This window comes from Rhinolophus sinicus, linkage group LG10, assembly GCF_036562045.2.
Source record: "Rhinolophus sinicus isolate RSC01 linkage group LG10, ASM3656204v1, whole genome shotgun sequence".
Lineage (NCBI taxonomy): Eukaryota > Metazoa > Chordata > Mammalia > Chiroptera > Rhinolophidae > Rhinolophus > Rhinolophus sinicus.
Genome location: NC_133759.1, coordinates 2,695,996 through 2,721,378, shown reverse-complemented (window position 1 = coordinate 2,721,378; position 25,383 = coordinate 2,695,996). Strand labels below are relative to the sequence as shown.

At 38.3% G+C, this 25,383-nt stretch overlaps 1 protein-coding gene and 1 pseudogene across 7 annotated transcripts in view; one reads left to right on the top strand and one right to left on the bottom strand.

The window, feature by feature from the left end:
• Positions 1-9,947, top strand: part of LOC141567204 (complex I assembly factor TMEM126B, mitochondrial pseudogene) — a 31,637-nt pseudogene extending 21,690 nt beyond the window's left edge.
• Positions 1-25,383, bottom strand: part of CNTN4 (contactin 4) — a 769,828-nt gene that overhangs the window by 589,708 nt on the left and 154,737 nt on the right. The gene's annotated exons all lie outside the window — the stretch shown is intronic.

Below are 25,383 nucleotides of genomic sequence, written 5' to 3'. Positions count from 1 at the left end.
TGGCATGAATAATTTCACTAGTCAGCAGTGAGCATGGTTCTGAAACATGGAGAGTTACTTCAGAATGTTTCATGGCCGCCAAAAGCGACACCAGGAACCTAGAACAGTCACCATTACTAACCTGGTACAGTAAAAGGGAATACCGCTGATGTCTTGCAGGACGTTTCCACGCCATTCACCTCACAGCCATAAAGCTGCATCGTGAAGGTCAACTATGAGAAGAGGTATCGCCCTGGAGGCACAGAAACGCACACCGACGCTACACAATACACAATGAAGACGTTAAAAGGGGGCGGTAAGCGAAACCAGACATCAAACCCAGGGTAAAGAAAGAATCATAAACGTGGGCACACCAGCTGCATTTGTTCAGGGTCCCCTATCTCGTACCATAGGTGATGTTTCCTGTAATGTGTGCTGGTTAATTTTTTAACAAGTAGCGTCGACCAAATTTCCCTCTATACAGTATTAAAGCAACTCATGGACCTTGACAGACAGCAAGACATTCTGCAAGGGTCACGGGAGGGAAATGAGCGCCACCTCGCAGTAGACACGGGAGGAGACCTGAGTTTTGTTTCAGCCACTTTCCCTTTGCTAACGCACCCTCTCCCTTCCTCCTATGACTCTGACAGATTGTAGGAGCCCAATTTTTTAAATGCAAGAGGTAATAATGCCTAAATATGGATTTATTCTGATGGACACACAAAATGCTCTTGAGGTCTTACTTGAAAATTGAAAACTTTTACATATTATTTTCTATTAGCATTATAAATAAAGGACTTGAACAAGTTAACTCTCTTTTACGAAGCCAGAAATAATACCAGAAATGTGGTTTCTAAGCATCGCTCAACCGACTTACTATCCTTCTTGAACATCTCTGGATATCTTTGAAGTCTAAAATTATAACAGCAATGTTTCTCTTCTATGGTGCTTGTAAGTATTAAATAATACATGTATAATATATAATATCATATTGTATCACTATCATATATATGTTATGTATAATATATATGTAATTATATACACGTATGTGTGTAGATGTGTGTTTGTGTGTGTATATATGTGTGTGTATATATGAGGATGCTTCAAGCCTAGTATACATGTGATAAATATTGAGAAATGTGAACTGTGTTTCCTCTTCTTTTAATCTTCCTCTTTCTTTCGAATGAATATAAATCGATTGCAACATTTTAAATAGTACTAACAGGCAGTGACAAAACCATTTTACTATAGTAGAGAACTGCTTGACTAGCCTTCCACATCAGACAACTTGAAGACACACAACGAAAAGTTAACCTGCACATCTCGATAGTACCACACACCCCTAAACATCCTCAGTTAAAACAGACTCCCTGTAGCTCCCACATGTTAGAAGGAGAAGATATAAAAATCAGTATTAATCCTAGAAATGCTTCAACAGGGAAGGTTACAGAGCCATCCTATTCAGGGAGAAGAAATCCTGACGTGTTAGAAGACGTCACGCTATCTGACAATTCCCGATGGGGGCGGGGTCCAGCTCTGAGGCTACAAGCTTCCTTTCTGGTAAGAACAGTTCTAATGACGTGTATATCCAGAACATTATAGCTGTTTTCTTAAATAGCATCTAGTGAAGGGTCTACTCCCAGGATGGCATGCAGATATACTCAAGCTTTTAACCTACCAGATCACTCCATCTAAGATTAACATTCCAATTAATTTTCACTTCAATCTAGAGAAACTCAAAACAATGGGGAAATGGCAACAGAGGAAGTGTTCTTCTGTACTGAGTCCTGGAAGCCATACCAAAGACACCTATTCTGTTGATGCACAAGTGAGATAACACTTTGATACAATGTCAGTCTTCTCTGAAAAAGGGATGCCAGCCCCCTGGGCCCAGACACTGAGAGCTAGCCCATCAGGCCTTTTAAAGAAATTACTAGCATGGTGTGTTTGGTTTACTGTCTACCACCTCGCATTTTACAAACTGTATCAAAGCACGGGGTGTAACAGCTCCAATTTCTTTCACAGCAGCCGCGCTATGTGAGGGAAAACTGACAGATTAGCTCGAAGAAAGGCTCCGAAGTCAATGGAACTGCTGACCGCTGGTTTGAACAGAAGTGCAGGCCAATGAAAACGTGTACAGGAACGCCTGGGTGACACACCAGCATGGGCCATGGCTATGGTAACGTCAGGATCTCTGAGAGGAGGGGACGCCAGCCAGGAAACACGACCTCCACGGTCATGCTTAGCCCTCAGTCCGGGCGAGGACAGAGATCTGGAGCTGAAAAGTAGCTATCGATTTTTCTGGGTGTTTTGGTCATTATTTTGATGAATCCTCTGGTTGCTAGCATCTTCCAAAAAAACAAACTACCCTAACCACATCTGGTCCTCACATAAATTAATGAGGTTAAGCTAAATGAAATGCCAACTGCTTCACAAACAAGTGCCATTGTTAATTGAGTTTAGAAAGGCAGACTTTTCTTCTTTATGACAATCTGTCAGGGCTGGATTCAGCGGGCAGAGCTACTCCTCACCTCTATATGGAAACCTACAGCGTGTTCGAGAAGTATTTGCCGCGTGGTCCATAAAAGCACGTGGACAAAGAGGCAGGTGTGATGTTATCACCCCTACTATGTTAGAGATGAGTGACCCAGGGGTCTGAGAGGTGTCATGTGGTGACCAAGGACACAGGTAATTAGGACGGTGGGGTGTGCCTGCTTGTGGGATGAAAGGAAAGTACGGGGGAGGAGCAAGGCAGTCCTGAGAAAGCAGAGAAAGATACACATTGGATCAATCGCCACTTAATCTGCATATGCATTTTTTCTTTTTTGAATTATTTAAGTGTTTGCATTAATATGCATGTAAAAGCTAACCATGGGTAAATTAAACTCTTCAAAGGGCCAGTGCACATCCCTGGGAACACGTGACATGATGTTCGATGTTTCATGCCATAGGTATGAATGGGATGGATAAAAATGACCTCGCAATAGACCATACTTTGTGCCTCGGTTTTATAGTATTCATTTAGGAAAAGGGCTATCAGAATACTCATTTTAAACCCAACTTGTAATGTGTTTTTACAACTATTTAAATTATCAGCAACCTATACTTTTAGACTTTCTCCCCCAATCATTCCGCATAATTTGCGTTTCTACCATTTTTTAAGTAACATAGATAAGTAGGGACCATGCCTCAAAAACTACCTTGACAAGGGATGACCTTTTCAAAACCAATATTTACTGTCGAACAGATGCATTAACACATTGAGGTCATATAGAATGACTTGAAACATCAGAGTGTTTAATATCTACTTACTGGAAATTCACCAAAAGTTCAGTTTTATTTTCATCTATTCATTTATTGGTATCACCATTAACATCATGAGATATTACTATAAAAAAGGAAGCACTCTGTCACTATAAAAACATAATCCACATCTTCAAAATTAAATTGTTACTATAAGCTGTAGTTTATGGGTGGGGACCCCCAAGAGTCCCCCAAGTTAAATGACTTACCCATGCTCACCCCTCATAATTCCAGAACTCGAATCCAAGCCTTCTGAGTCTTGATCTACAAACGTTACTATTACGTAAGAAAACTCCTCATTGGCTAAAAATAGGCCAAACGTGTTCTCTCAGCCTGTATTTTAGGAAGCTTCTCGCTGTGGCCTCACATGGAGAAGGGGTGAGACTTCCCTGTGGGGTCTCTTATACGAGCACTGATCCCCTTCATGAGGGCTCCACCCTCAGGGCCCAAGCAACACCCAAGTGCCCCACCTCCTAAATGCATCACCTTGGGGAGTAGGGTTCGACTCATCAATGCTGGGGCTCGTGGACTCTTGGGCCGCAGCACTGTCCTTCCCCGAGTCCATCAGTGGCTCAGCGTCACCGCTGGCACCGCCACCAGCTCCGGCACGTCTTCAGGCTGTCAGACTCTGCACCAGCCATTTGCACATTATGCTGCTTCACAAAGAACCTTTCCCAGCTTTTCCTTCTATTTCTTGTTCTGATACAATTTTGTCACACAAAATTACAAATTTACTATTAATTTGAAGTTTATCCATTAAGAAGGCAGCCCAATGTCATCCCAAAGGGGATAGCTATAAGCTCTATGGGATTTTTTTTGGGGGGCAGTTATTTTGCTTCTTTATATATTTTTTTATTTCAGTTAACTCAGGTAATTTGTATTGCCAAAATGCCATCCAATTCTCTAACATTTTTAATTTCTTCTGTATTGATGTAACCCCTTTATAATTACTAATAATATATAAACTTATAATTAAAATTACTAACCTACTTTATGTGCTTTCCTTATTTTTTTCTGTGTGTGATCTTTGAGCAGTTTACATATGTCTTATTTTCAGGTAACAGCTCTTAGATTTATCTATTTCCTGGTTTTGTATTATTTAATGATTTTTTCATCACTTTCCTGATTCATACAGCTTTGATTTGTTATCTTTTCTAACTTTTCAAATTGAACATTAGGTCACTTTATTTATAATATGTTATACGATACAATTTTATTTAAAGCAACGTATTTGCCTGAAAGTACAATTGTGGTCCTACCTCACAGGCTTTGACATATACCGCTCATATTTTTGTAATGTTTTTAATTGTACTGGACTCTAGTTTTTAATTTTAGTTCTGATTATATCAGTGAGAACAACACACTCATGAAAATAATCCTCCTCTCACACACGCACACAGAATCACGCAAAGACAACCAACCAAAAATCCAGAAGAACCTAAAATCCCTGGCTTAGGTCAACTCATCTGAAAACACTGGTTTCGCTTATATTTGGGACAAAAATCAGTGTATTTTTGAAAAGCTATGTTCCTTGTCCTCACAGTGTGTTTTGTACTACAAGGCATACATATTTTAGAAAGCATCATTTTTGCTATTTGCAAGGACTCAAGCATTTGGGTCATATCAGCTCTTACGTGGAGAACCATGAGAACTTCATCACTCAGATGTGAGGATGGCCCAGGATGAATTTCCTCCTGGCTCCCTGGGATGCTGAATTTCCTGTAGATCTTTGTAACAAACCAGCTGATGACAAGAGGTTTGTTATCTTCCAGAAAAGCTACATTACAGCCCAATATTAACACCTCAACCAGGGCCTCAAAGCAAGTTATTTTTCATTCATGCTCTATGTCTAATGATGGTTGGCAGTGTTTGCTTAACACAGTAATTCAGGTGGATGAAAGACAGTTTCAACAAACATTTCAAAAACCGAAAAACAGTGGGAGGGGAAACAAAGAACTAGGCACTGGTATTTAGCCCCGCCCCCCGCCCATGTGCCATTGGCCACAGCAATTCGTTTGGCCTCACTTTGGGGGGAAACTACAGTACTGTCATGTACTCAGAAAGAGACGACAACCAGACATTGTACAAAATTCATTCTTTACTTTTACCTGGAGCTTAAAAAATAGTGTCTTCTCATGTCATGAAAACCCTCCATTTTTTAAATTAATTTTCATATATCCATTCAATAAATGCTTGTTAAGTGCTGACACTATACCAGATATACATCGTTCATTTAGAACCTTCCAAATTTCATACCTCAGGAAAATATCTAAGGATTACCTGAGATGTTCTGTTGTCTTTAAATGAAAGGCAAGGACTTTCAAGAAGGAAATGTATTGCTGAGAAAACATATTTCTATGCAACTACTTTTCACAGAAGCAATTTTCCAAATAATTACCTAATCATACAATTTTCTAAAGTGTTATGGGGTGTACAAGCCTTTCTCTGACATAACAAACTTGCTGTACAGGCAGCAGATTCAAGACACACAGCGACTCCCCTTAGCATGCCAGAGCCCTGAAGAAAACCAATTGAAATGCTATCCCTGCTGAGGGACCCAGAAGATCAGAAGTCATTTGTTCTCGTAGGTACACAGCTGCACTCCCTGTCAAGATGTTTTCAAGTCACACTATGCATTCCTTTTACCTCAGATGATAAAAAGTAGACTGTCAGAGTGTCATTAAAAGCATCAACAGAAAGAAAACCCAACATTTCTAGTGTCAGTGAAAGGCCTCTGTTTCTTGTCAAATATGCCTCTGTTTGATGTATTTCTTCAATGGTTCCAAGAAAATAATGAAGCAAATTAAAATCAGTATAAAATTACAAATCAAAATGCTATTCTAGGGTTGACAGAAAGGCAGAGGCAAGAATATTTCAAATCAAGGGAGGGAAAAATCCATCACTGATCCAATCGTGGTTCCTTGCCTTCTGAGGATACTGTGAGTCACTCCCACGGCTGTTGGGAAGCAGGGCGGCTTGAATCAGGACTGGAAAAACAGCCCTCAATTAGCAATTCATTGACTTTTGTCAGATCCAGTAAGACATTAATGTTATTTCAAGGGGAATGGTACATGCGTTTTTTCATTCAGTCTGCTTCTCTGTCTCTGATATTTTCATTCTAGGCTACATTTCTCAGCTGTTATTTTTCATTCTTTAGGAAGAAAAAAAAGTGTCAAAAACAGGAGGATAAAGTCAAGGGAGACTTTCTGTTTATAAATCAAATGTGAAAATTTCAAAACACATCTACTACTGGAGAGACAGGATGGATAGCTATCATTTGAGAGCTAACCAGATTTGCTCACTCGAGCACTTGCAGTAAGAACATTTTATAGCATTTCAATTGCAATCCTTTTATATCTACAGGATGATAGAAAACAAGTGGGAGCAGAGAAAGAGCAAGTCTTAGGTGAAGGGTTACAAGACTTTCGTATGCACAGATCATCATGGCAATTTGAGTTAAAATAGCAAGGAACACCTACAGTCTCCCAGGTGCTTAATATGCCACTCGGATACAAAGGCAGCCATTGTTAAAGAGAACACGTAGAGGTGCATGTATCAGGTCAACCATTAGCTACAGCTGACGGCATAAGCTACAAATAAGGACACTCTCTGATGAAGCGGAATGTGCTGGGGTGAAAAAGGGGGAATGCGACCCTTATGCTATAAATGTTTCTGCAGAAGCTTTGTACATCTCAGAGGGTATTACTTTTAGGAAGAGTGAATGACAGACACCCTGCATTGTTCATCATTACACGTTCTGGAATGACTGTGAAATACCTCTTATATGCTTCCCATAGTACCCCAGTGTCAGTCAAAGCCAAATCACATTGACCTGTAAAATGGGACTTTTACAATCGACAAGGGTAAACTTTTTACTTTGCGAAAGAGAAAACTGAAGTCTCTGCGAGCGGGAAACTTGAAAAGTACCCGCTCAATTCGTTGAAGACAGGCAAAAGCCAAGTCATTTGACTGTTGCTCCGACACTCTTCCCTTTTCTCACAAAGTCTCAATCAGAATATATATTTTCCCATCCATACATTTGGTACCAAGAGCTCTAATGTTTAGAAGCTCTTGGAGTATTTAATTGTTGTCTGAAAAAATTTTCACATATTCCACCTGACAACAGAAATAAGGATAAAGAGTTAGTGATATGAATGTACTCGCTATATTATAAGGTGTTTAACACAAGAAAGCTTTTATTATTGTTATTTCACACTATTGTACAGGGAGATGGGATTTGTATCAGTGTGGGAAGACAGCATATAAAAGCAAGCTTGCCAGACTTGAGTTGATCCTGAGATCTTCCAAATATGGAAAACACAGGTGTCGAATGGTTTCTCTTTGACTCTATTTGCCCAATAGATATAGCTTGTTTGGTCCACAATGTTTTTAAAAATTTAACTTAGTTTCAAAAATTAAAACAAAAAATTGAGAAAATACAGAGAGAAAAAAAAAGAAATTTCAATTTCTTTTGATACATTGGCAGACCTGGCCTCACCAGGATTCCATTCTGTATTGGCAACATTAACGTAAATCCGGTAGGGTATTCTGTTGAATCCCTGCCAGGTGAAGGCCTAGACTGCAGGATGTCAGTGGAAATGGATAAATAAAGACTCACAAACAAAAAAGACATAATACACATAGAAAACAAATTTTAAAAAGCCAGATATAAACCGTACATTGTCAATAATAACATTAAATGTAAATAGATTGAACACTTCAATTTAAAGGTAGAGACTTGTAGAATAGATTAAAAAGTACATGATCCAATTCTATGCTGTCTAAGGAAATGTTTTAGATTCAAAGGCACAATAGGCTGAAAGGAAAAGAATGGAAAAATAACCAAAGAGAGCTGGACTTATATTACTAATATCAGACTTTAATATTTTAAGCCAAAAATGCTACTAGAAATAGAGAAGGACATTTTACAATGAAAAAAAAAAAAACATAGCCAATTCACAAGGAAAATATAGTAATTGTAAACATACATGCACTTAACAGTAGAAACACAAAATAAATGAGGGAACACTGGCAGAATTAAAAGGAGAAATAGACAATTCAACAATAACAATTCGAGACTTCAATACCCATTTTTCAAGAGTGGAAAGAAAATTAGACAGAAAATCAACAATGAAAGAGAAGATTTTAACTACACTATAAACAAACTGTATCAGCAAACATCTATTAAACATTCAACTATAAAATTACAGAATACATATTGTTCTCAAGTGCAAATGGAAACATTTTCTAAGTTAGACTATAAAAGTCTATAGGCTAGCTAAAGATTATAGACTATGGACTATATGTAGACTACAAAAGATCATAAAACACATTGCAAAAATTTAAAAGGCCTGGATTCATATAAAATATTTTCTGACCACAATGAGATGAAATTAGAAATCAAGATCAAAAGCAAATTTGAGAAATTTCTAAATATTTAGAAAGTAAATATTCATCTTATATAAGCAAGGAGCCAAAGAAGAAAGCAAAATGAAAGTTACTTTGAGATGAATGAAAATCATGACACAATATGCTAAAACTTATAGGATGCAGCTAAAGTAGTGCTTAGAGGGAAATTTATTACTGTAAATGCCTATATTAAAAAAGAAATGTTTCAAATCAATAACCTAACCTTCCACTTTAAGATACTATAAAAAGAACAAACAACCTGAAGCTAGCAGAAGAGAAGAAATAATAAAGATTAGAGAGAAAATAAATAAAAGAAAAAAATAGAGAAAATCAATGAAACCAAAAGTTGGTTCTTTGATAGGAAAATTGAGAACAATTTAGCTAGACTGAACACGAAAAAAATGGAAAAGTCTCAAAATACTATAATTAAGAATAAACAGGGAGATTACAATCAAATTTGCAATTAAAAAATAATTATAAGGTAATATGATGAGTAACTTTATGCCAACAAATTAGATAATCTAAACGAAATGGATAAACTCCTAAAAAGACTTAAACTACAAAACTGCTTCAAGAGTAAATAGAGGGCTGACCTAAGCGATGGAGGTGCATTACCGGTGGGAGCTGGGGAAGTGCCCAAGGACATCAAAATGGCAACATACACACGTGGTTAGCCCATTCCTTCTCTGGGAGATCCAAAACTCAGAAGACCAATAGTCATCAAAATCATAGAAAAATAATTGAACATCTTAGAAAAGAAAATAATTTAAATATATATGGGACAGTGGTCTTTGGAACAACTGCTGGTTTCTCTAGAATGTGGACCAACTTCATTTTCAGACACTGCATGAAGGTTGAACATGATGCTTTGAAGACAAATGCATCATTGACTACACTTCTCTTTTTGTCGACTGTAGTTGCTTATAAGCTCTTTGTAATGGATGCTTTGTATTCAGGTAATATAAGCCAGGAAAACTGTGTTCTGAGAAGTTCACTGATTGGCATAGTATGTGGTGTTCTATATCCCAGTGCTTGGGCTTTTTCTAAAAGTGGATGTCTGGGAGTCAAGTATCATACTATTCCACTGCCACCAAAAAGATGGGTTTCACTTTACTGGCTGATGCTTTGTCAAATAGAAATAAAAGCAATGGTGATTCCTCTAGCCTTTCAGATCATCTTTGGAATATTTAATGGTCTACAACATAATGTAATATTTGAAAATACATACACTTGAGAAAACCATACATGAAAATTAACCAAAGAATGAATGGATACAAAATCAGCATAATAGATTATTTTATTTTATTTATTTTATGATGAGGACTCAGGCATTGCTGAAAGTGTTAAAACTAACTTTAGACAATTTGTTTCTGTTCCTTTTGCCAAGTACATGGCAAGTATTCCATAAATATTCAGTAATTCAATGAAAACAAAATAAATAGAAAATCCAAATAGGTCTATAATAAACAAAATGTTTGAATTAGTAATAAAGAAACTTCCTACACTGGTGAATTCTACAAAATGTTTAATTAAATTGTCTAAGAAAATACAAGACAAGAGAGCATTCCCAACTCTGTCTATGAGGCCAGTAGGACTGTAATATACCAGTAATACCAAAGTAATGATACCCAATACTCAGTGTTACCAAAACAGTCAAGAACATCCCAAGAAAAGAAAATTACAGATTAAAACCCATTATGAAGGTATACACAAAAGCCTTCAACAAAACACTAACAAACTAAGTCCAGCAAGATGTAAAAAGAACCTATGACCTAAATGGTTTATCCAAGCACAAGCTTGGTTCAACATATGAAAATCAATCAATGTCATATGACATACTAATATAATAAAGGAAAAAAATGATTATTTTATAGATGCACAAAAGAAATTGACAAAATGCAACACCCTTCCATGATAAAAACACTCAAGTAACAAGGAATAGAAATGCATTTCCTCAACCTAACAAGGTTCATTCAAAAAAAAAAAAAGCCTTCCTTGTAAGGTCAGAAACAAGACAAAGATGCCATTGCTCTTGCTACTTCTATTAAACACTGCAGCTGCACTTCCAGAAAGGGCAAATAGGCAAGGAAACAAAATAAAATGCATCCAAATTGAACGAAGAAGTAAACCTATCTCAATTTGCAGATGACATGATATCCTATACAGAAAATCCTATGGAATCCATTAAATGAACTATGGGATCTAATTAATAAATTCAGCAAAATTATAGGATATAAGATCAATATATAAAAAATAATTTATATTTTATACACCAGTAATGAACAATGTGAAAATGAAATAAACGAGTCCATTAAACATAAAATCACATCAAAAATAAAATATTTAGGAATAATCTTACTAAAAGAAGTATTCAATTTCTATACAGAAAATTTCAAAACACTATTGAAACAATTAAAGAAGACATACATAAAAGGAACATCCCATGTTCATGGATACCAAGACAATATTAAGACAGAAATAGTCCAAATTTATCTACAGATTCTACACAATTCCCTATTAAAAATCTATCTAATTTTATTGCAGAAATTAATATGTTGGTGCTAAAATTCGTATCATGCAAGGGACTCCAAATAGCTAAAACAATCTTGAAGAAAAAGAACAATGTCAGAGTATTCACATCAAATACCCAGAATATATCAAGAACTCTTACTCAATAAAAAGCAGTTTAAAAAAATGGGCAAAGGATCTGAACAGACATTTCTCCAAAGAACTTGTACAAGTGGACAACGAGAGCTTGAGAAGATGCTCAAATAAACAGTGATTAGGAAAATGCAAATCAAAACCATCATGAGATACTACTTCATATCCAGTGACGTGACTATGAAAAGACATGCAGTTACAAGCATTGGCAAGAATATGAAGAGGTAAGAACCCTCATACACTGCTGATGGGAATGCAAAATGGTGCAGCCACTTTGAAAAGCAGTTTATTGGTCATTCCCCAAAAACTTCATCATAAAGCTTCCTTATTACCCAGTAATTCCAATCCCAGCTATATACCCAGGAGAAATAAAACATGCTGACACAAAAACATGTACACAAATGTTCATAACAGCATTATTCATACGAGTAAAAAAACTGAAATGCCAATGTCCATCAGATGATGAATGAATAAACAATCTGTTGTATATCCGTGTAATGAGGTATTATTTATCCGTAAACAGGAATGGATTACTGGTACTTCCTACAACATAGATGGGCTTGAAGCGCCATGATATGTGAAAACCAGCTGTGAAACTCTACATATTACATTATTCTATTTATGTAAAATGCCCAAACCCATAGAGGCAGAGTATAGATTTGTGGTTTTCAGGGGCTGAGGGAGAACAAAATGTGCCATGGTTAGTAATGGACCCAGGGTTTCTCTTTGGTTTTGAAAATATTCTAGAACTGAATAGTGGTGATGGTTGTACAAGCTTGTGAATATTCTAAAAACCACTGAATTGTAAACTGTAAAAAGGTCAAGTTTATGGTTTATGAATAATATCTAAATTGAAAAAAAGATTCACAAACATATTTTATGAAGATATCAGAGTGACGTGTGGGTTGGCCTGCAGAAAGAAGAAGGGCTGTGTGAGAGGAATACAAGATTTGGAACCAAGACACTGGTGGGAGAACACAGGAGCTGAATCTGGCAACTGGTAAAGTGCACTGCTTAGAAATTCATCAGTAAGTTGATGCAAAATAGAAGGCAAATAAATACAGGAAAACATCACAATGATAAAAAAAAAAAAAAAAAAAAAGAAGAAGAAGAGAAAAGCAAAATAATTCCTAAAGACTGCCCTGAAGCAAATATATTGTGGAATAACTTTCAGTTAATTCCCAGGTAGGAGCAATTGATCTCAGCTGTCAAATACATGTCTCCTCTCTTTGAACAGAGTGCAATCCCTCACATGTGCTCCACGCTGGCTGTTAACTGCCCAGGCCAGATGAGAACCAGACGCTTCCAGCACTGAGAAGTGTGGGCCATCCATGACCATTCTGTCCTGTTCATACAGCTACATCTCAAGTGTCAAAATCTGAAAACAGCTGATAGCTCTGAGCGTGGAATGAATGTAAAGGCCATCGCAGCACTGGGGAAATAGTGCTATAAAGGCCTTCTACTCGCACACCAGGAGCTAAAAGAAGTTTCTCACACCCTCCTTATGAGTCTCCCGAACTTTTCAGAATACCAGTTATGCCTCTAGACGCTGTTAATGAATAAATAAATAACTGCATATATTTCCCCATTGGCCAATCATTTTTTGTTGTTTTTTAATAGAATTTTGATGTTTTTTAATCATACAATCTCAACAGATTATCACACACCAATGCAATGGTCTGAAGCCACATACCACAGATCACAACCAAGAATGCCCTACTGTTTACTCACTTCAGTTAAATGAATATTCCGGGAATGTGAAGTGTCGTGTGACACATTATCTGTGGGGTCAGATCACAGGATATGATCAAGCTGACTCTTTGCCTCCATTACTTTCCTAATTACCAAGGCCAATAGTGTTTCCTCTGAATTATGCTGTGAATTCAAGCGAGAAGATGTTAAGTGTCTTGCTCATAAGTGATGTGACACCCCTCTCTCCCTTCGGTCCGTCTTTCATCATAATCGCTGTCAAGGATCATGTAAAATTCAAAAAAGTACTAATAGAATCTGGCTCTAAACATGTTTCACTGGATGTAAATGGTGCAGATTAATAATCCAACTACTATTTTCCAATGAGATATTTATAATGTGCAATTAATTTCTTTCTTTAAATATACTAACACACTTCAGTAACAGGGAAAATTGGACATGAGTAAGCGACACAATTCTTACATAAGCCATAAAACATTTAATTTGATGTGAATGATGAAATTAATAAGTGCATAAATCCAAACTCTTGAAGAAAATATTTTGTACGAGAAATTTTCCACTGTACACAGTGGCTCCCAACTCCCCATTACACTGTGACAAGCACTCATGTCACCAGATGATGTTATCTTGAATAGCCCATCAAAAGATACATGGACTAAATACATTGTGTGCATCTCAGTATGTACTCGATTAATAGGAAATCTAAATAATACCCAACTAAAGGTGCCATAATCTATTTTAAAAAGGAAAAGTCCAAAGGTGATACTTTATTGTTATATAAAATACACTTTTCACACAATATTCCAAGGATCCACTGTACTCTGAAAACTAGCTGGAATTCTTTCCTTCCTGTATTGCAAGTCGGGTAGTGTGACACTTGAGCTATGGATTCAGCTGAAGGGAGCTGAGGGCAGATAGAGGGGAGTCCTACTCAGGCTTGCTTGTCTTGGGACACTTCCCAGAGGGTCCCTGCTAGGCTGAGTTGAGGTGCCACTAGGACTCAGAAACCTTCAGCTTGGAGCCGTCCTTTGCACCAGTGCTGAAAGAATTGGCGGAGCTGTCCAAATGCCCTGGTGCCAAAGACCTGTGCATGAGTCAACCTTAGCAATGGGAGACAGGAAGTCGAGTGGTAGGGAAAACAGCCAGGGTCAGTGTGTTCCCACTAACAAAGGACTAGATAAGGTGCATATCCACGCAAGGAAAGCGTTTTGCAATAAAAAATGTTGATAGATGCTACAACATGGGTGAACCTTGAAAATACTATGTTAATTGAAAGGAGTCGGTCACAAAAGGCAACGTATTGCTGATTCCATTTACATGCAATGTGTAGAATCAGTAAATCTATAGAGACTGGAAATAGATTAGTGGTTGCCTAGGACTGGGGGGAGGGGATAGTGAATGGGGAAAAGCAGTGGTTCCTTATGAGAGCAAGGTATTTTTTTGAGGGGGTGGGGGTGCAAAAATATTCTAAAATTGATTGTGGTGAGGAATATAATTATTCACTCGGTGAATATACTAAAAAGCATTAATTTGCACACTTTAAACAGATGAATTGTATTCCAATAAATCTGTTATTTTTTTAAATAAGACCATGGATTTATGGCATGATTCTTCCACTTGAGAGCTCGGGAATAATGGGAAAGTTACATAAATTCACAGTATCTAAACGTCATAGTATTGAAGAGTAGTTTTTATATATGTAAGGCATTTAGGAAAATGTCTCACACAACAGCTCTGAGCCAATGTCCCAGCTGACCAAAACATCTGCTTCCAGGTTGGCTCCTGAAAGCTGATGGCTGTCACTGGATGTAACATATGATATAGCAAAAGGGCACGTCGTCGTTCAAAATCCCATTCACATTTTTATTCTTAAGTATCAATGGAGCACATACTTTCTGCTTTCTCAATCCAGTACATATTGAGATTGCTAGGTACAAATAGAACCCTAGATGGAAGCTTAGGAATGAGACATCCCAGCACTTCACCAGACGCTCCCCTTTATGGGACAAAGTGACTAATATGTCCCCAGCATCTACAGTGGGCACAAGTGGTAGGATCTTTGCCTTTTGTACTCTTCCGATGAGAAAATGGATGGAGAGGAAGGAACCCTACATGGAAGCAGAAGCTACTTATAATAACCTGGCTCTCATATTTCCAGGCAGGAGAAGTAATCTGAGAAAATAGTACTGCATTTCAAAAATAAGTGCTGCGATGACTTTACTTAAGGTACACCAATTAATTCAAACCAAGACTTCCCATAACCTAATTTTGTTGTTATTTTTAAGTTACGTAACCAAACTACTCGATGTTTTACAAAGTAAACGTTAATAGTCCCTTCCTTCACCTTGCGTACCCCCTAACATTACTTTCACAAAGGACATTATTAATAGGAGTGAGTTCAATTCCAATTGTGCCAATAAAATATACACACGCTGGTGTGATTAATAACTAGTGGCCCCACCTATATCATTTTCAGGCTACAGTTTGATGATATTGATGATTTCTGTCAAGTAGATTGCCAATCTGTGTAAACTAGTGTGGGGAGCCATGGTTACAGGAAACTCTGAGCTTTGCAGAATGGCTCGGTTTATGCTACCTGTTTCCTCCCCCTGAGGCAATTGTCTCTGCCTGCACCTGAGGGGAGCTTGAGCTTGTAAGCTGCTGAGGAATTTGGTGGGAGCGGCCAGTTCCCGGACACAGAAGGCTGATGCCTATCAGGGCAATTGATAAGATAATCACTTGTGAGAGTTTCGGTGAATTTTGTATCCTCTATGTGAAAGCTAAAGAATTTATATTTGTTATGTTAATACATACTTGCACGTGCTCAAACTGCTTATATGGGAGCAGTAAAATAAACTTAGGGTCTTCAGGATCACTGAAGTCCGCGATCGCCATCATATGTGAGAGTGTCTTTTATTCATTCCCACTCCCCCATTCGGGAACCCATCAACTCGTGGCGGCTGGCCCGTCACACTTGGCGCCCAACGTGGGGCACGAATACGGGGGTAACAGTGAGGGCCCGTCACAACTAGAAGTGAATTTGAAAATTTAGAGATCATCAAACACCATAGAGATTTTTTTCTTTTTTTACGCAAAGCCAGCCTGAATCACACATTTGGTGGCCTAAGGTACACAACCAGTACCGTTTCCCCGAAAATAAGACCTAGCCAGACCATCAGCTCAAATGAGTCTTTTGGAGCAAAAATTAATAGTACGTTATATAAGACCCGGTCTTATATCATAGTAAAATAAGACCGGGTCTTATATTAATTTTTGCTCCAAAAGATGCATTCGAGCCGATGGTCCGGCTAGGTCTTATTTTCAGGGGAACACGATAGATGTGCTTTAGAAGCCCCAAGTGGGTGCCAGTGTGAAGTCTGATGTGCTGGGACAGCGTCCCTGCGTCAGGCACACAGACAGCACGCGGCTGCTCTGAGGACTCTATTATCCCCTAAATGACTTGTCTCCGCTGCTGTGATTACGATTTCTGCTCAAGGCTGATAATCAAATTTCTTTCAAATCCAAAGGAATAAAACACAAGGTGAAGCTGTTAAAAAACAGCTATCAACAAAAAGGTCAAGGCCTCTGGCATGGAAAAGAATTATTCTCTGGTCTGCGATCAGACTCAGTCTTGATATAGAGCAGAACCATTTACAGGCACTTGTTTTTAAAAAAAAAACTAGTAGTAAAGCATATTACAAGCTTTCTTAATTCAATTTTCTCTGGCATTTATTGTGTTTTATAAAATATCTAAATGCCAACCAGATTTATAAAAATGTATTTATAATTTAATAAATGGTTAAAACAGATTATTCAGGAGCAGATACCATGCAGACCACAGTAATCTAAATTGATATGGATTTTTGTTTTCCTCTTGATCACAAAGGTAATTAGTGTTGCTTACAACTTTTTTTATTCTACAGTAACGGGCACTAAAAATACATTTGTGTGTTTCTGAGATTTCCATATTACTGCCATAAATGTTCAGTATCAGAACACTCGGTGGATTTATACAGCATTTCAATTTGCAACGGATTCAATGAAGGGTCAAGGACATATGGAGGATGGCTTAGACCAAATCCGGATTTGAGGAATAACACCGATGATCCTTTGAAAATGATTATCCACCAACTCGTTACTGCCTGCAGGTGAACCAGGCCCCTATTTGAAAGCCAGCAACTGGGCAAGGCTTCATGCGAGTTTCAGATTTCTCTGATAAAACATTGTATTTTAAAAAAAGGGAAGGTTCACTGACTAAATATACTCTGATCCTCTCTCTGGGGAAAATGGAAAGAGCAAACAGTTATAAATGAGAATGTTAGTTCCACAATTTGGAATCAAAATACACATCTGCTTGGTATAATTTTTAAGGCTGCTGGTTTTAAGGAAGAAATATGGTTTAAATTAAAAACTGTAAAACTTCCCAAATAATTCTGACACCTATTTTGAGAACTTGGTCAAACAAATCTGCCCTATGTTTCCAGGCGCTGATCCTCTTTCTGTCACCACAGTTTTGCCTGTTCCAGAATGTCATATAGTAGGAATCATGCCTTATGCAGCCTTTTCAGACTGGCTTCTGTCACTTAGTCATATGCATCTAAGTTTCCCCCATGCTTTTTTGTGGCTTGATAGTTCATTTCTCTTTAGTTCTGAATAATATTCCATCCTCTAAATGGACCACAGTCTATGTATCCATCACCTACCGAAGGACATCTTGGTTGCTTCCAAGTTCGGGCAACTATGAATAAGGCCGCTACAAACATCCCTGTGCAGGTTTTTGAGTGACATACGCTTTTAAGTCCTTTAGTAAATACTAAGAAGCATGATTGCTGGATTACTAGCTTTTTAAATATGAATGCAAAAGGATTTGCAATTCTTTCTCCATTAAGTTCTATGAGAGAAAGAGACAGAGGGACAGAGAGACAGAAAGACAGACAGACAGAGGGACAGGAGAAAGGAGGGCACAGACAGAGGGAAGAGAAGAACAAATTCTTAAATTCCCACGTTTCAAGGGCATACAGGAAGCAATTAGGAAACTGCTTTCTCCGAATGCAAGGCTAATTAGATAATTACTTGAGTTGAACAATAGTCATAGATGAGCCACTGCATATTAAAAAAAAATAATGTATTAATTCTAAGTACAGGGACAGAAGCCAGGTTTGAAAATAAGTCTGCTCAACACCAAGGAAAAGCCTGAGACTAGATTTCATTTTGACGGACAAGATGGAGACATCCCTGTCAGAGGAAGTTATAATTACACACTTAGAACTATTGTCAAATATAAAATGGGATATATATTTAAATGCGATTTATTGCTAATTACATTATCTTTTAAAATTCAGGTAAATGCATTCGTTTTTCCACTTAATAGTTCATTCATCCAGCATTTACTCAGTGTTCCCTTTGCGCCGAGCACTGTTCTAGATGCTGTGTCCACATCCTTCCATGTGAGTCAAACATCCCTGGTCTCATGAAGCTCAAGTTCATGTGGAGACAGCCGGGGAGTACCAGTAACACGCAAGGAAAGCACACAGTGGGTTAGAAGTCCAAAACACCGTGGGGAGTGTTAAATGCATAGGAAACTGGACAGAGGATCAAGGAAGTTGCAACTTTATATAAGTGGGTCAGGGGACATAGACTTAGAAGGCATGTAATTGCTGTCTTTCATGTTTTTTTTGTTTTGGTTTGTTTTTAACTGCATTTTTAAAAAATGGCAACATAAAATCTTAACTAAATTTTCAAAATGCTTTGCAATTTTTAAAGTTACGGTTAAACAGCTGGATGTTTATTAGGTTGGTGCAAAAGTAACTGCAGTTTAAAAGGTTAAAAATAATTGCAAAAACTGCAATTATATTTGCACCGACCTAATAACATCATCTAACAATATTCTGCAACAAGATTTTTACAGATGATTTGATTTCTTTCTGATGGAAATTTAAAAATAAAACTAGGGGGAAAGTCTGTCCTACATTCTTTTTGGACATAAATTACCAACCATTATGTGTATTCTGAGAGTTGTAAATAATATATTTGTTATCTCACATCAAATCTAGAAAAAACTCTCACTAAAGAATCCACTGAAAGATATTATAGTTGAGATTTAAAGCATCCTTAAACTGAATTTACATTGTGATTTAAATCCACATTTTGTCAACAGGCTCCTTAGGTGGTGAGACTTATCATAAAAGTTCTCTAAAACTCCCAAATGAATTCAAAATGAAAATAATGCCTACAGTCAAAGGGATGAGGAAATACCTAATTCTTATTTCACCATTCTCCTATGTAAACTTTTTCTATTCCACTCAATTGTCTTTAGGAAACACAAGCACACACACATGCACACACATACACACACACACACCCAGAGGTGACACATTTTAAAATAAACTCAACAGAATTTCACAACACTGAAGCAAAGATCTTTCAAGAGAATATAAAAGGTTAATTTTCCCTTAAAGTCTCATTTCCTCTTCAATGTAATTATAGGTTTTTAGGACAAAAGGTGGTAACAAACCAAACACCTCTGTTTAGACACCACCTGAGAACTGCAGCATTTAGGGACCACTTTCCTTTTCTTCCTCCCTTTGTCCTATAAAATCTCAAAGCTAGTGTGGACATTTCTATGGGACTAAACTTTGTCATGGGAATTTGGTGACACTGATTTAGGGCCCCTCAGACAAATTCTTCTTCCCAGGGAGAACCACTTGGTCTCCTCCTGTTAGTCTTCAAATATTTCTCATTTTTAAATGATGGTAAATCAACATGGTGTCGGCATTATTTTTGACACACTTTAATACTCTTCAATAACTTCCACAGAAGGAATTAGAGACGGCATATTCTTAAACATCTGAATAAGATTTTCTGGGAGAAACACTGGCAGTGCTGTGTAGACTGAAAATTCACCCTTCTCTCTCCTTCCTTTGCAACGTAACTTTGCAGGTCCTCCGATCACCCTTCAAACAGGTAAGTCTAGTTCTCTAACGCTTGCATCTCCGCTGGCATCGTGACTAGTTCGGGCAATAAAACGTGGTGGAAGCAACACTGCATTGCATACAAGGCATCTCGTATCTTGCATTTGGAGTCTTACTTTGCTCCCTCCACGTGAATAAGCCAGAATAACTGTCTAGGTGACAAGAGACGTGTGTCTTAGCTGCTGCCCCTAACTGACGCCAGTCAAACCTGGATCTAGAGCTAGCTGACCAGCACTGCACCCAAAACCAGAGGAAACACCAGCTGAGTTCAGCCCAAATTGCTGACCCCCAGAATTGTAGGCTAAATGAATGGTCACTGGCTGAGGCCACAAAGTTTCGGGGTTTGTAAAACAGAAATAGATAACAGCACAAACTCAAGACTGAGAGTACTGCCTAGACTTTCAATGAATCATTATTAAACCAGATTACAGAATTAAAATTTATTTTTATAAAGATGTCAAAATGAAACTGTTTAAATAAATTGCTACTCCGGTTTCCTTTAAAGAGACATACTCATAAATGTATAAAGAAATAACAACACTACTGCTAATAAATACTAAGCCAACACATATATGATGCCTAAAGGAGATGTGGTATACATGCACAAAGGAATATTACCAGGCCATAAGAAAAGATGAAACAGTGCCATTTGCGACAACATGGATGGATCTTGAGAGTATCATGCTAAGTGAAATAAGTCAGATGGAAAATTTGAGAACCATATGATTTTACTCATGTGGTATGAAAAGCTAAAAGCAACAAATGAACAAGCAAAACAAACAAAAAAATAAATGGACTCATAGCTACAGCAGAACGATGGCTACCAGAGGTGAAGGGGGACAGAGGAGGCCACAGAGGACAGAGGGAGTCACATACATGGTGATGGAGGAGACTAATTCTGAGTGGTGAACATACAACGCAGTGCACGGATGGCCCCCTACAAAGTCGTCCACCTGAAACTTATATCAATGCTATTAACCAATGTCACCCCAATAAATGTGATAACAATAATTAATAACAATAATAATACTATCACAACGACCCTGTGAAGGAGGTGCGATGTTGTTCCCATGGGACACAGAAAGTAAGCAATGTGCCAAAAGGCACACAGCTTGCAAGTGGTAAATCCAAGCAATAAACACTAGTCCATTCTGCCTCAACAATAATGTTAACAATAATAAAATAACAATGTATCAGTCTCTTTCATCATAATACTCTGCTGCCAAAATATGTGGGTAGATAATAAGGGCTACAGTAGTGAAAATACAAATATCAGTTTTGATAAGTGAGATAGAGAATCAGCATTTATGAGGCAGTTTGTTTTAACCTAATGGTGCGACTGATTAATAGTTTACTATTTTTTTCAAAGTCAATAAAATTTACAGTTCAAAACAAAGCAATTCAATCAAATAAGATCACTTAAATCTCAGAAGAAATTGAGGAACCTCTAAATACTTTATCATTAAAAACTTTGGAGAACTAATCCCTTAGTGTTATAGTAGCTGCTATCCTATGGTGAAATGTGGGATAAACAGAAAAAAAGCAGAGCGTCTAGTTAACAATCATGATGAAAAATTCACATTGAGCCCTTGCAATTGTAACACTCATTTTTTTCCTTCAATTACCTGGAGGAGGAGGGGATAGGCAGTGGTGTCTAGTCTAATTGTATGTCAAAAATGATTCATCAATTTCAAATTATGCTAAATGTTGGAGATAAGTTCTTGAACAGTAAGAGGCCTTTTGGATGGGTTGCAGTTTCTCCATAAGATTCACTGAGAATTTACTGAATGCCTACGCTCTGTATTCAGTGTTGGGGAAGTTAACACGTTCTTCCAACACACTCTTTGGAACCAAGAAAACTCTAATGTAGTTAGGTACAGGGAAGGATTAAACATGTATAAAATACAAGCAGAGGAACAGGAGAGAATGAAAATCCTCATGTTTGCCATGGTGGAGTCTCGCTATCTCAGTCAGCAGGGACGCAGGGATCCACAAATACAGCCACTGCGTGAGTCAGGACAATCTACATAGAAAGTTCTGTTCTTCAATAAATGCAGCTAAATATGAGACAGTGATTGAATTTGACAACGTAAGACTTTCATAGAAATAAGTCACAAATCATGACAAAATTCCATTAGTGTCTTGAGTTTTTCTTTGGAAAATCTGGTCTTTTCAATAACAACAAACTCCATGAAGCTTAGATTTGGAGTTTCTGTTCAAAGGAAAATGAGTTGTTTTCTCCAATCTGATCTACGTGAAGTCAGAAGCGTTAATGCCTATTCTTTGGCCAGCCCCCAAGGCGTGGCTGTCATGCCAGTGACCTCACCTGCAGTGCTGTTGCCTTAGCATCAATACACCGACCTCTGACGTGGCTCTACACTCGGGCAGCCCAGCTCGCCTCTGCCTCTTCAGCCATTTCTTCCCAGTTCTGATTCAACACCTGATCTCAGCCACAATGAGCGTTTTCATCTTCCTGGTTGCTCCGCCTATGTGCTCAGTTGCCTGGGTTTCCTATGAGGTCTACCTGTCTCTGTTCTAGACTTTCTGGTATCCACGTCATCATGACTGACTAGCCTGGTCACTGCAACCATGGGACCTATGATTTGTACTCAGCAAACATGCTACAAGTATAAATGAAATGGTGAAAATGGCGCCAAATCATTTCCATAAAACAATTCAATGTGATGACATTCAAGTCTCAATGCACCAAGACTGGACTACACAGTTTCTCAAAATTACCACACAGATTTTCAAGGTCCTGCTGGCTTCCCCTTCCTGCGCAGTGACCCAGAAGCCCTCCTATGTGTGAGCCAGGACAATCCTAGTGGTCCCCTCCCTTGTGGCCTTGGTTTTGGGGTCACTGTTCTATGTCGCCTGCTGTTCACTATCTAAAAACTGCTGTCTCATGTTTCCCCAATTCTCGTTGTTGTATTAGGTGTGACGGTAAATCCCGGCCCGGCCACTCCACCATGTGAGACGAGCACGTTCCAAGTCCTCCCAAAGCGCCTTGCCCAGAGGTCCTGCCGCAGCAGAGGCACCAGTAATGTAAAACCATACTCGTGATGGAAGCCCTGACACGGCACTGCAAAGTCTCCAGGCGAGGTGGATTTAAATTTGCAACCGTCAAACATCCAGACAGAACTGCTTTGTAATGAAATATTTTTTAATAAGCTATTCAGCGTCTATTGTGGCAACTTGTACATCAATGACAATTTTTATAAAGGCAGGAAGTAGAAGAAAATTAGAAAGAGGCCCAAAATGGATGAGAGTAGCAAGAGGTCCTTAATTATTAGTATGGTCTTCATTTTTTCTTTGCCTTTACATTTCCACAGGGTGAGAGGCACGGGTGGAAGGTGGGCAGAGAATCCCACTTGGGCTTGAAAGGATCCAAAAGACCATCGTATTTGGTTCAGTTTCCCTCCACTACAATACATGTCCCATAAATTCTGACTTAAAGCAGATACCTTCACGCCTTGCTTTCCTTATTAACAATAACCTTTAAGGAACACAATAAACGTGCCAGGAACCATGCTACGTGCTTTATGTATAATATCCAATTAACCCATCCACCATCTCTGTGATGTAGGTGCAACTATAATCCCATTTCACACATGAGAAAACCAGGCACAGAAAAGCTAGGGAGGGCACTCGCCTAGTTTATCTCTATGTGATGGACATAGACCCGTGTCCATCTTTCTATGCAAAGGCCCCACATGGCATTTGATCAACTCAGGTTTTAGGGGACCTGCTTTCCCAGTCCCCTACCCCTGCACTACCACTTCGCTCATGGCTGCTTCTGTCTCCCATTGTCCTGTCTCGGGATAAGTTGTGCTTCCACCCTGTTCCACGGAGGATCTGAGTCAGTGTACCATGAACTGTCTCCATGTTCAGATAATCCAGAGAGAAGCCTCATAGAATCTGTCTGCCAGTGGCCACTGGCCCTGCTGAGAGCCTAGGTTCACACTGGGCCTTCTTCCCCATGACTTTCATTCTGTCACCTGTTTCCTCTGCACTCGTGTTCTTCCCCTCCACCACCCCCACACACACCACGAGCGATCATTTCTGGTAGAATCTGTGCTAACTGCTACCTCCCCGACCGCTCTGCAATCTTTTTCCAGTTTGATTTCTCTGACCTACTAATGCACATGATTAAATGTCAAATTTTACCCATTAAAAAAAAAAAAGATGTATTTGGACTATTCCCCATCACTTTGGAGAAGTTTTACCTAAAATAAGTTTGCACTTGGTTAAAACTGGACAAAAGTTAATCATCCTCTTTCTTTTTTCATCTTTATGCTGTAAATAGCTTATAATTTACCATATCATATAGTATAATGTAAGTATTACATATTTTATTATACAGATTATAATAAAAGCTACTTAAAACTAGAATGTATTATCCTGTAAGGTAATGGATTCCCTTTTGAGTGCATGTTTTGCAAGCTCTTCTCAGGAATGTGAAGCTAGCTCTTCTCAGGTGTATTCACTGGGTGAGGGGTTGGATTAAATGATTCTTAAACTCTTTCCAGGGGCAGGATGGGCCTGGGCACCTACCTCCTCACTGATTACCTTTAATACTTGTACATACTGCACCCGTTGAACTCCATTCCTCACCCTTTCCAGGTCCTCACCACATTCCCTCCATTACTGAACAAACTTCAGTTACTTCAGACGAATATAAACTACTTTCCCTCATTCATAGGCTTATCTTACATTGACCAGCCTCCTCCAGTAACAAAAAATGAGTTGTTGTCTTTCATTCTGGTTTTCAGATTCATCTTTCTCTTACTGTACTTCTACTTATTGGCCTACACATACATTTGTGATACAGTTCATGTTTTTACTTAGTACGGCTTAATCTATTCCATGCCAAATAGGAACCATCTGAAGACCTCAGCGTGTGGCAATCTTTCCCAGTTTCTTTAATCTGCCTTCACAGCAATTTCCTCCCTGTCTTATTTTCCCTTCAAAGCCATACCACTTTATTTCTACCAACATCTACTCTAATTTATTTGCTAATTCTGCTGTCAGGTTTCCCACTGCATCATGAAATGTCTCCGTTTCTGTCAAAATTGCTATCAGTGCCTGAAATGCTCTGTTCCTCATATTTCTTTATAAAAGTAACACAATCAAAATGAGATCTTAATTCTCAATTTATTCATTTTAAAATGTACTTAGCAAAATCTGATTGGGTTTTTACTCCTGTACTATAAGGCAAGTACCAGGAAATGAATATAAACAGTTTACTAAGTTCATTAAGTCAGACAACCTAGTAATCATCAGACACAATTTCAACTTCAGGGTCACAAACACGCTGATGTAAAATCGCCTTTTCCCCACATCTGTCACA